The sequence below is a fragment of the Harpia harpyja genome, chromosome 10, assembly GCF_026419915.1.
Source record: "Harpia harpyja isolate bHarHar1 chromosome 10, bHarHar1 primary haplotype, whole genome shotgun sequence".
Taxonomy (NCBI): Eukaryota; Metazoa; Chordata; class Aves; order Accipitriformes; family Accipitridae; genus Harpia; species Harpia harpyja.
The window spans coordinates 45,925,580-45,936,349 of record NC_068949.1 but is presented as its reverse complement, the minus strand read 5'-3'; positions in this window follow the sequence as shown (position 1 = coordinate 45,936,349).

Genomic DNA, 10,770 nt, shown 5'->3' with positions numbered 1-10,770 from the left:
CACGGGAGGTCCTGCTCCCGCTATTCCTCTTTAAGTCTTCAGTGACACAAAACCTTAAAATTTGTATCCCACATCTGATTGCACATATTTTTTACAGTAGTGTTTTCTTCTTTTTCCCTTATTACTCTGCTTAATGGGACTGTTGAAACAATACTTTGCCCAGCTGTGTGCGCTGCTGGTAACCAGTTCTTGCTAAGTCTGCTACATTTCTCCATGTTTCTTCAAAACTTGAATCAAGTTTGCCACAGCACATGCAGCTCCATGTGCTGAATTTCAGAGTTTGGTGTGACCTGGTGAGGGGAGCCAGGGCAGTGGTGGGGCTGGGCTGAGAGAGGGTCCTGGGCCATGGGCAGGGGGGCTGATCAGGTACTTTGGGGTTTATTAGTGCCCTCAGGGCCCTGACAGCAAGCACATTGCTAAGCCACTGTCGTAGTGGAAAAATAAAGGTATGAAATAATGTATACCCCCCTGCCAAATAACCAATCAAAGAACCCCCACAAAATTTTGAACTGAAAGAATCAGAAGTGTAAGTGGCAAGGTAATGGACTTTTCCCAGCCTTGCAGTCCCCTGGGCACCTAATGATGTACATGGGGGAAAAAATCTAGTGTACCTGTCACAGCATTGAACAAAGACATTTAAGGAAGAAAACGGGGCTTGCCTTTTAATTTTACTGCAATACAGAAGACAAGCTTATTAGAGGTCCAGAAAGGAGTAAGAACAGAGATTTTGCTATTAAAAATATGGCATTCTTCTAAAAGGACAGCTAATTCTAATGAGAGGTGCTGTCATGGTCAGGAAGATCAGCAATGCATTAGGTGATGAGGCAATAGGTGCTCTTAAAGTATCTCTCTAAAAGGAATGCCTGCCTTGCCTTGTCCACCTCTCTTTTTTTTTTTTTTTCTCTGAAGTGACTTCCCAACCTCTCATTTCGTGACTTGGTGTTTCTTTGCAGCAAGACGGTGCCAGGCGCTGATGTAGCGGTCGCTCTGGGAGCGGACTGTCAGATCTGGGCTGCATCCTGCAGCCGTTGTTCCAGCACAGAGCAGATGTTGCAGCCTGCTTTGCTTCAGTACCTGAGCTACCTTACTGAGGACTGTCATGATTGCTGCTGCAGTGGAACACATAAAGAGAAGGAGGAGGTAATAATATGCAACTTCTAATTTTGTGGTGTTCCATGTTGCATGGGTCCATTTTATCTGTGATGACCCTGGTTGTCTCTCCCTGCCCCAGCAGCCCTGGTGGCTGTGGATCATCTGCTTGTGCTTGAAGTTCAAAGCTTGTATTTCGTTTTGCATTGCTTCAGGTATATGGGATTTGTATAATGATGGCTCCTGCAGTGCTTCGTCAGCTGAAAGTTATTAATATGCTTGTTACTGACAAACAGCCCCATATTGCAAGGAGGTAGTGGAAAGAGGTCAATAGTAAGTGCAGAAAGTACAGAATCACCACCAAAAATTTGTAAGAGATGGAAACAGATGAGGTAATGTAGACATTAAAAAAAAAGTTGGTTGGTGCTTCTTAGGATCTTTACTGATAGCACTTCCAGGAAAATTATCTTTTCTTTTGCTGGTGATGTGTGGTCTTGAACTGTGCTTTCTATTTTTATTCTTGCAATACAAATTTGTGTTGAGGCCCCATGTTCACAGCTAGATGCAAACTGTGGTAGAGACTTGCTGGGGGAAGGTCCATGTGGCTGCTGAAAGGCTTGGTCACTGGCAAGTGCCTTTCTGTTGCTGGTTGAAATGGCAGCACAGGAAAAGATTAATTTCTAACTTTCAAGCAGTTATACAGTCTACACGGTTCATAATTTGTTCTGTAAAGCTGAACTGACTGGTGCAGGGCCCTGGGATCCAGGCCTTAGCAGGCACGTACCCACATTAGACTGCTGCAGCTACACTCCAAGGGGAAGCGATATGCTTGCAGGGAAGTTAAGGGTAACAGTATGCCTGCAAGAGCGAGCTTGAACTTCAATACACATGGCTGAGCACACACATATATGTGCTCTGAAAACATCTGCTTAGCTGGTGTGTAGAACCAGCTGCACTAAACTGCGGAGATTCTCTATTGCCTTTGCTTTCTTCTTCAAGCTCCTGAAGCTGTACTTTGATCGGAGGGACCCAGCAATGAGACCCTTACCCAACAGGCTTGACTATTAACTATTCTCAAAACATATTCCATCAAAACCTGCAAAATCAGACCCAGAAAACATGACCCCTCTAGAAGATGTGTTGCTTATTTTCCTTCAATTTATCATCTTTATTGCAGAATTGTTTGGTGGTAAATTGCTGAGATGAAATATGGAAGAACAGACTTTATATCTTTTCTGCCTGAGTAGTTTCAGCTAGACACCTCTCGCTCTCTTGGGAGCTGCCTGATTTACTAACTGCTGGTTGCTGGGAAAGGGACCCCTGACCTGTCCTGCTGTGGGAAAGGCTTCAGAGTCCCTTGGTGTAAGGAGAAACAGCAGGAGGAAATATTACTGCAATGGGGAACAGCACAGGGGATGTGGGGGTTCTGGTCCTTTTACATGTAAAATATATTAACAGTCCTGAAAAAAAGGTGGTTGATTGCTCCACTCAATCTTGTGGAGTATATTTAAAACTAGCTCTTAATAGATGAGTATTCCACTTTCTGGAACCTAAGTATATTTGAGAAATCTGGACCCAAATGGTTAGTTTGCCCTTTCCTTCTTAAAAGTGAACTCCCTGGACCTTCTGCTGAAATGAAATATTCTGACTGTGATATGGGAAGACAGGAGGAAAACCTCTGTGTTCCCTGTGCAAAGAATGACCTTACTCTTTGTACTTCTCTTCTAGCTTCTACCACGAGCTTTACATTCTTTAAAAACCATAAACTTGTGCGCCTGCAGGAGCAGCAGACCCCTGTGCCCTGTCTGGTCCTGAGCTGGAGCGCAGAGCAGCGTACTCCTCCATGAAACTTTATTGGGTTGTCCTCTGGGCTGCAGGCTCGAGGAGCTTCTTGGGTTTCCTGGGTATTTAACTGGACTGGGAATTGAGCGTATTTCTTGCTCGTGAGTTTTACTACTAAAGGCTATAAAATAAGGCTTCGCTGAAGTGCAGCCAAATGTTTTGCAGCTTGTATAACCCCCACGAGTTTAGAAGTTGCAAGTCTGTTGATAATTTCAAGTTCATTACTTACTGTCCTTGCACTAGAGAGCACACAGCCCTCTTAGTAGTTTTTAAGCTTGAGCATATTGCATAATAAGAGTGGCAATGGCAGTAAAACTTATAAATCATGACATAAAAAGGTGGCAAATATTCTTATTCTGAACATTTGTCTAGGATTAGTTTGTATTGATTTATGTTCTATATCAGTCATATTTCACTTTTGCCAGTGTCGAGAGATTGCGTGTGAAGAGCGGAACATGCCGTGTAGTACAAAATCAAACATCAAGAGACAAAGGAATAGAGCCTGAGTTATTTTGTACAATCACCTTATGAAGTCATGCTGCGTTAAAAAAAAGTTTCCTTCCCTATCAATTATTCAGTACTTTAGTAGCCAAGAATCAAATAGGGTTTTCCAAGCAGAGCTGTAGCACTATCATTTTCTCCTGCTAAGCCTTCCCCAGTTCCAGGACGGTTGCTGTCATCTCATGGCACCTTTCTGGTGGTGTCATGTTTTTTTGCAGGCAGATGTGGGATTGCTGCAAAGGGAAAGCCATTGACTTGCAAGTGCCACTCCCCCAAATTATTGTGAATGATCCTATATGGCTCCATCCTGGAAAGCACAGACCATCTGTGAAACCTGGGTCTGAGTCCTACTTTGAAAGCAGGAAAAGTAGGGATTAGGTGTCATGGAGACATGTACCTGCCTCTTTCACAACACCAGTGCCATAAATAGCCAGTCTTCTGAATGCTCCCAGTAAAATTTACTCACCATTAAAGATGATATAGAGGCTTTTACATGCCAAAGCATCTGCTGCTTAGTTCAAACCTCTGTATCTGTCTTTTTTTATAGATATTTGATGACACAACCTTTTCTCCTTGCTGTTGTTGAGGACAGTGAGAAGAGCAACACTACCAGTCTTGTCTAACAGCATTAATTTCTCACCCAGCAGATTTTCTGAATTCTGACAAATATTGGAGGAGAAACTAATATGGGCTCCCTTCACACCTGTTTCTTCCAAAGATGTCACGTCTGCCAGTATCCCTTCAGGGATGTTGCGTCTTCACCACCAGCACCCAAGAACGGGTGGTTGTGAGAAGTCTGACTTTGCAGGAGTGAATTAAAAATTCACTTTATAGTAAATACCAAGGGACAGAAGAGCTCAGAGAAACATTATTTTCAAAATAATAGCGTTGTAGCAGCTGAACTCTCTATAGCATCTGAATGTGAAGGATGGCTGTAGACAGCACTGTTTAGAAGATCACATCAGTGTGTTGCTCTGGTTCCCATTCATTCATATCTATTAGTACTAGGGTCATAACATAAATAAATCATAGCACTCCACAAGCTGCAATAAACATATTATCCGAGCAGAAACTAGAACAGTAGGGTGGACCATTACTGAAGACAAATTATCAAGCTCCACTGGTAAGTGCTAAGGCTCCTGAATCACAAGGGTATTTTCTCAGTCAACATTTGAAAGATAAAATTAAAGTCTTTCCAAATTCTAACCAAATTCATAACTTTTTCATTATAACGAATATAATTCTAAAGATTTTTTCCTAAATTAACTTTTTAGGATTTATGGCAGGAACAGTCCCCGAATTGGGTCTTCAGCATCTCTATTTCCTTGGTTCCAGTATTTGTGTGCTGGAACTGTGAATTTAAAATCAGATTCAGCTTTTGGCCAATAGACTCCAAGTAGTTGTGTTTGAAGTGTGGCTGGCAACAAAATAAATGTATTAAATCTGGGGTAAGAAGGAAGAGTGGAAGCATGTTTTCATTGAAGCCTTCATTCAAAATATAATCTCAGTGTTGCTGCTGCTGAACTCCTGCCTACAGACGAAAACCTCGAGCTAAGCGGTGCTTGAAACTTGAGTCAACCCACCCACCAACGAATGGAGGCTGAAGCTGGAGTCCTGCTGAGCCTGAAATAGGGATGTGCTAGGATATGGATACATGCTGTAATTCATGTTAGCACAGCTCATCAGATGCTAATTCAACCATTCGGTACTGCTGATCGCATCACTCTGGGATAGTGGTTTTGCAGTATGGTCACCCCCATTTGAACTAGATTAACTTCAGCTGGATGACTTGAGGTAATTAAACATGAAGGAAAGAAAAAGGTTCATGCTTTTCAGGTAAGATAAGATTTATTCTTCTGGAAGAGAAAACCAAGTAAGTTATGCTTGTGCATGGATGTGTGCTTCAAGCAAGAAATAGGTCTACAATCTCACTGAAATGCAGCAACACTACACCCTATAGTTATCACACAATTACAGTCATAAAAAGGATGTGGAAGAAAGGTTGAAAATGTGGCAGTGATGGACTGGGGATGGAAATAAATGCTGTTTGTAGACCTGCTGCACACCCATGTGAAGCCTGTTCAACACAGACAAAATAAAAGTGAGGTATCTCAGGTCTTGTCTAAAAAATCCAGTCTGACAAACAAGATAACATCCCACCAAATTAACCTCTCGGGAACTATAAAAAAAAATGCAGCTTTAATATCATAACAAATGCATCAATACCCCTGAGAAGTAAAGAAACAGAAAAATAGCTGTACTAGCTGCAGGAGTCCTTCAAAATTCTGTCCCTCCAGCTGTGCTGTGCTCCTGTGATGAGCTGCAAGGTGTGGGTGGATTGCCTTTGCTGGGCAGGTTTGAACCCTTTCAGGTCTGACAGATGCCGATGGGGCTGTTGCCTTTTACCTCTGTGGCTGCCTCCTTGGGAGAGGGAATGGGAGCTGCTGCGGTCGTGTGGGTCAGTGCTGCTTCATGGAGATGCTTCTGGGGAGCATCAGCCTAAAACTGCCCGGTCCCTTTGGCAGGGAAAACAAACCTGGCCAGGAGGTGTCCGAATGATGTGTCTCTCTCCAGGTAAGTGCTCTCTGCTTTTTATTTCTCTTACTAGTGTGTGATTCCTGAGCAAGACCCTCAGTGAAGCTTTACTCTGATTAAGGAAGACGTAAACATTAAGGCAGTAAAAGTGCCTCTATTAACTTTACAGCTTTGCCCGGCAGGTGCTCTCTCAAGTGTGGGTTTGTCCTCCTGTTCAACAGGACTGTCCCTATGTGGTCTTTGAAAACTTTGTTCTTTAAATTGTTCATATAATAACGTCATTGGCTACGGTGGGTGCATCTTGCTTTACTTGGTTTCTGTATTATCATCTTCCTAACTGATTTTCATGAAAGAAAATCGCTCCATTTTACATGAGGTGTTCTGTGCCCTCCTAAAGTAGGTAAATCAATAATTGCAGGATACCAGAAAGTGGTTCATATAACTTTTCAAAAGAAAAAAAGCACCTTTTGAAATGCTGCTTAGACATGACCAGCTAAGGCTAGCAGTGGCTTTAACTTTACGCTTGATCCAACCACGCTGAAAAATAGAGGCCTTTTGGAGGTCATTGCAAAGTAATGCTCCTGTTGTAGTGGGGAAATAGACCTTTGACTAATGTGGCATTTCTTTGTACATTTAAGTCACAAAAAGCTCCCCTTCCTGAAAGGTTGCTCAAGAGAAGTCAAAATATTGTTCCTCTTTCCTGTAAATAAATGCTGTAGCTTTTGACAGCCTTCACAGACCTAACTTTAAATTTATTCTTTGTATACACAGTTTATCAAAAGGGGTTAGAAACATCATTTTAGAACAATGTTTTGCTGCTCTCTGAAAACACAATGTGTAAATAATATTTCCTCAAGCATTTCATTTATACTTTGGCTTTTGAATCCAGACTTCTGAAACCTATCTCTGTGTTTTTAATATACATTCATCTGACTGACCTAAATTACCTTTTCTTGTGGAGGCTTTCTTTGTCTGAGAATACGGAAACTTGTGATGAATGCAAGAAGAGTTTCTTGGCTCCAGTCCATGTTTTGGTGTTGTACAGCCTGGGAAACGAAGGCCATGTCTCTCTTCTCCAGGACTGTGCTCCTTGACTAATAGGAGAAGAATTGCTGCTCTTTAGGTTGCTTGAGCTTGACCATGCACTAAAGGTCTACATTAACTATTCCTCTGGCTCTTAAAATTGTAGAAGATATACTGCTTGCTGCATGCCACAATATGACACAGTGCTCAATGCATTTGACATTGGAAAAACTAGTAAACTAAGCTGACTCATGAGCAATTCTTGTATTAATCATGCCTCTCTGTGAATTTACTTGTGTTTGTTCCTTTTTGCTACCTAATGTTAAAACACATTTATGCATTTCCTTCCCAGAAGCAGTATATTATCTTGAGTCTCTTATATAATGCAATCTGAGCTAAAATTATCCTTCTGCTTCAGCACAGGCTAAGACTGGGGTCCAGCTGGAAATCCCTTGAGCCTGGAGGCAGCCTGGGGGATGGGTCTTGGAAAACAGCAATGTGCAATGCATACAGTTTCCATGAAGGAAACACTGACTGCTTTTGACAGGACATACTACTTTCCATATTTCATATCAAGGGAGAGGTATAGATTATTTTTTTCTAAATTAATCTAGTGGGAGTTGATTTCTTCTTTTGTACAGTAATCTAGCAGATGCTAATGTCTTCATGATGGATCTTAGGCACTAGAGATGACAAGGATAGCTCAGGGCTGGATTTTCATTTTGCCTATGGTACATCAGGCACTGTCCCAGATGTGCCCATGTCTGGGTACCCAGATAGTGCTGAGCCTGCTCTGGACCAGTATGTACCTGACAGCATCCTGAGTCTTGCCACTATAGCTGTGCCCTTGCTGTGTCTCCACTAGGCAGTGAGGTGGCTAGAAATAACAGGGCAAATGGGGATTTTCATCACGAAGCTCAAGTTTCTAAAGGGGAAAAAAGATTTAAAAGTGAAGGTTAGGTATTCAGGGAGCTTTTGGTGTCAGACTGTATTTCAAAGCAGCTTCTTGCCAAACCTCTTTCTCTGTGTCCTTCAGTTTCATGGTAGTATTTCTTTTGGTTAAGTTTATTTTTTGCAGTGTTGACTAACTCAGTGGGTAATAACAGCTTATAGTCTTGTGGCTCTGTGGGACAGGGTTTCAACTGCCCCTTGCAGGCATTTGCTTTTATTTACTTTGTCAGAAGCACATTTGGTGTGAACAGTAACAGGCTGTTATTTCAGGGAGGTGCAGCACTGATGTTATATAAATAACTTTTTTTCTCACTCCTATGTTTGTAAGTCTGTCTGCTTTTACCTTAACTTTATCTTAAATGAATGAAAAAGAGGCTTGTTTTATTAAAATGAAACTATCAAAACACAGTACCAAATAATGTAAAAACTCCCTATGAGACCTGGGGGCTCTTCTGTCATGACACAGCTGATTACATGATGATATTGCAATGGTGTGGTCATTTTTAACAAATTCAACAAACTACTTTTGCTTAGGCAGTCTTCTCACTTCAGTTTTTAAATAAGAACCCCAGAACTAATTTTTTTTCTCCTTGGAAAAAAAAGATGTTTTTTTTTCACTGGGTTGTGTTTACCTTCCTGTACTGGGTAGCAGACCACTCTCGTATTCTTTCTTTCTCTGGTTCCCATGCTCCATGAAGCATTGCCCCATGTCTGTTCCAAGCGGGGCTGGAGAGGCAAAGAGGATCTCCTTCTCCTTAGGACTAATCCTGCTGGTAATTCAGTCCCTCTAGACAGAAGTCTTTGGGTCTGCTCTGGCTCATCAATGTGATGCTGTTGATGTTGCAGCTGTCAGCAGAACAGCAGCAGCTTGGATTTATAAGGGGTAAAGATAATATTTTTGTTTGATAAAATATCTCAAACTGGACTCGCCAAATAAGTCATGCCTCAGATAATCCAGTCAAGAACAAAAATTTTTTTATTTAGCACCTTGACAGGGAGAGATGTGTTTGAGGCTGCAGGAAAGGGTGGTGGACTGGGGCTTATGTGGCTCCGTCCCCATCCCTGTCCCCCCCTCTCCTGGAGTGCGGAGCCAAGGCTGTGGTGTGCAGACTCAATTGTCCACCCGCCTGGCTGAATTCAACTTGTTGCTGTAAGTTCAAAAATATTTTTTTTTACTGGCTGCTTGCAAGAATGGGATCAAACTTTGGGGTTTTATTTGTTTTTTTAGCACAGGAAGAAATAAAAACCCACCCACTATATTTCTCCTATAAACTTGCCACATTCCAGTAGTAACCAACTGATAAAACTCGGATAATTTTTGTGTTTGATTCTTCTTGTGTGCTTATACCATCACCATTTCGTTGAAACAAATGGAAGTAAGAGTAAATGCCAAAGCATTTAAAAAAAACCCCAAACCAAACCACAATGAAGTTATAAAGTCAATGCAGTAAGCTGTATCTGTCACGTTTTGATGAAGAAGCGAGCTGACTGGCATTGAGACACGATGCTGGAGAGCAGCCATGTGTAAGTACTTCTGTGGTTCGCTGGGTCTCGGAAGAACATGCGGTGAGTTACTTCTACTGCTTCGAATATGTCTGTAGCCTGTGCTGTTCCAGCCTGCCTCCCCTGGCAGCCAGGGCTGAAATCAATAACTCCTGCTGCTACCTCACATTTATTGCAGCTTCTTCACTGGCAGGGGATTTTGTTTGGTTGTTTTGTTTTGATCACCTGGTGTCGATGTTCCTGGACGTTTTGATGTTCCATTAATATTGACAACCTTTTTTTTTTTTCCCCTTTGTGTTTTCCCTGTTGCCTACTTGTGAAGTTACATTGGCTTTTCAGCATCTGTGTCTTCCCATCTGGCTTGCTGATCCTTGGGCAGCACAGCTGCCAGCAGAGCAAACAGGTATTTGGGGCTTTGGTTCTTACCAGGGGTCAATTTTTCAGTTAGTCGAGCTCAGCCTCCATCCTGTGTAACTGCAATTACTCCAGTTTTTAAACACCCCATCTATTTTCTTAATGAGAAATTAATTTAATCCTATTTAAAATCACCTTTTCCTTTTTCTGCTGGTTAAGAAAGTGTGGGTGTTGCAGAGTCTCTGGTGTGAGCGTTGAGAATCAGGTGTGTGTTACAGCACTGCTTGGGGACCAAGATGTTTTAATAGTGTAAAGCAGTATTTTATTTGGCCTGCAGGATCTTTGCTATTGTGATGGAGTGAGAAGAAATGACTGTGGTGAAGATGACACATTTACTTGATGGTGAGAGGTGAGAACATCTAATATAGAGACAAAATATCAAAAGCTGGGACCACATGGAGTAAATAAATGCTGGTAAAATAGTATCTTTAACCTCTTAAATATGGTATTTCAAAGGCATGGAAGTGCATACTCTTAATACACCTTGGAAGCTGTATCTAAAGTTTGACAAACTTTATGTGGGAGGGGGGAAAACTTTCAAGTGTAATGAAAGCCAATGCTTTTTACCAATATTGGTCTGAAGTCAGGGCTGGCTTGCTTTCTTGGGTTTTGTTTTTCCTTCTATTAAAAGAAAAAATATAGCAGCTCAAGGGGCATTTGGCCAGCTCAAATGACAGCTGTCTTCATTTGTGTCTGGACTGTTTTTATCTCAGACCAAATAAACTGCTATAAAGGTTATCAGACTGAGTTTTGGAAACTCTCTGAAGCGGCTCTGCCCCTGCTGATGGAACGGGGGTCCTGGCTGGGTCGCACATTCCCCTCTGCCCGGTACGTGCTGCGGGTGGCAGTGCCAGTGTCACCTTTGGGGTACCAGTGTAGTGTTTGCGTGAGTCCATCTGCTTCTGCTGATCT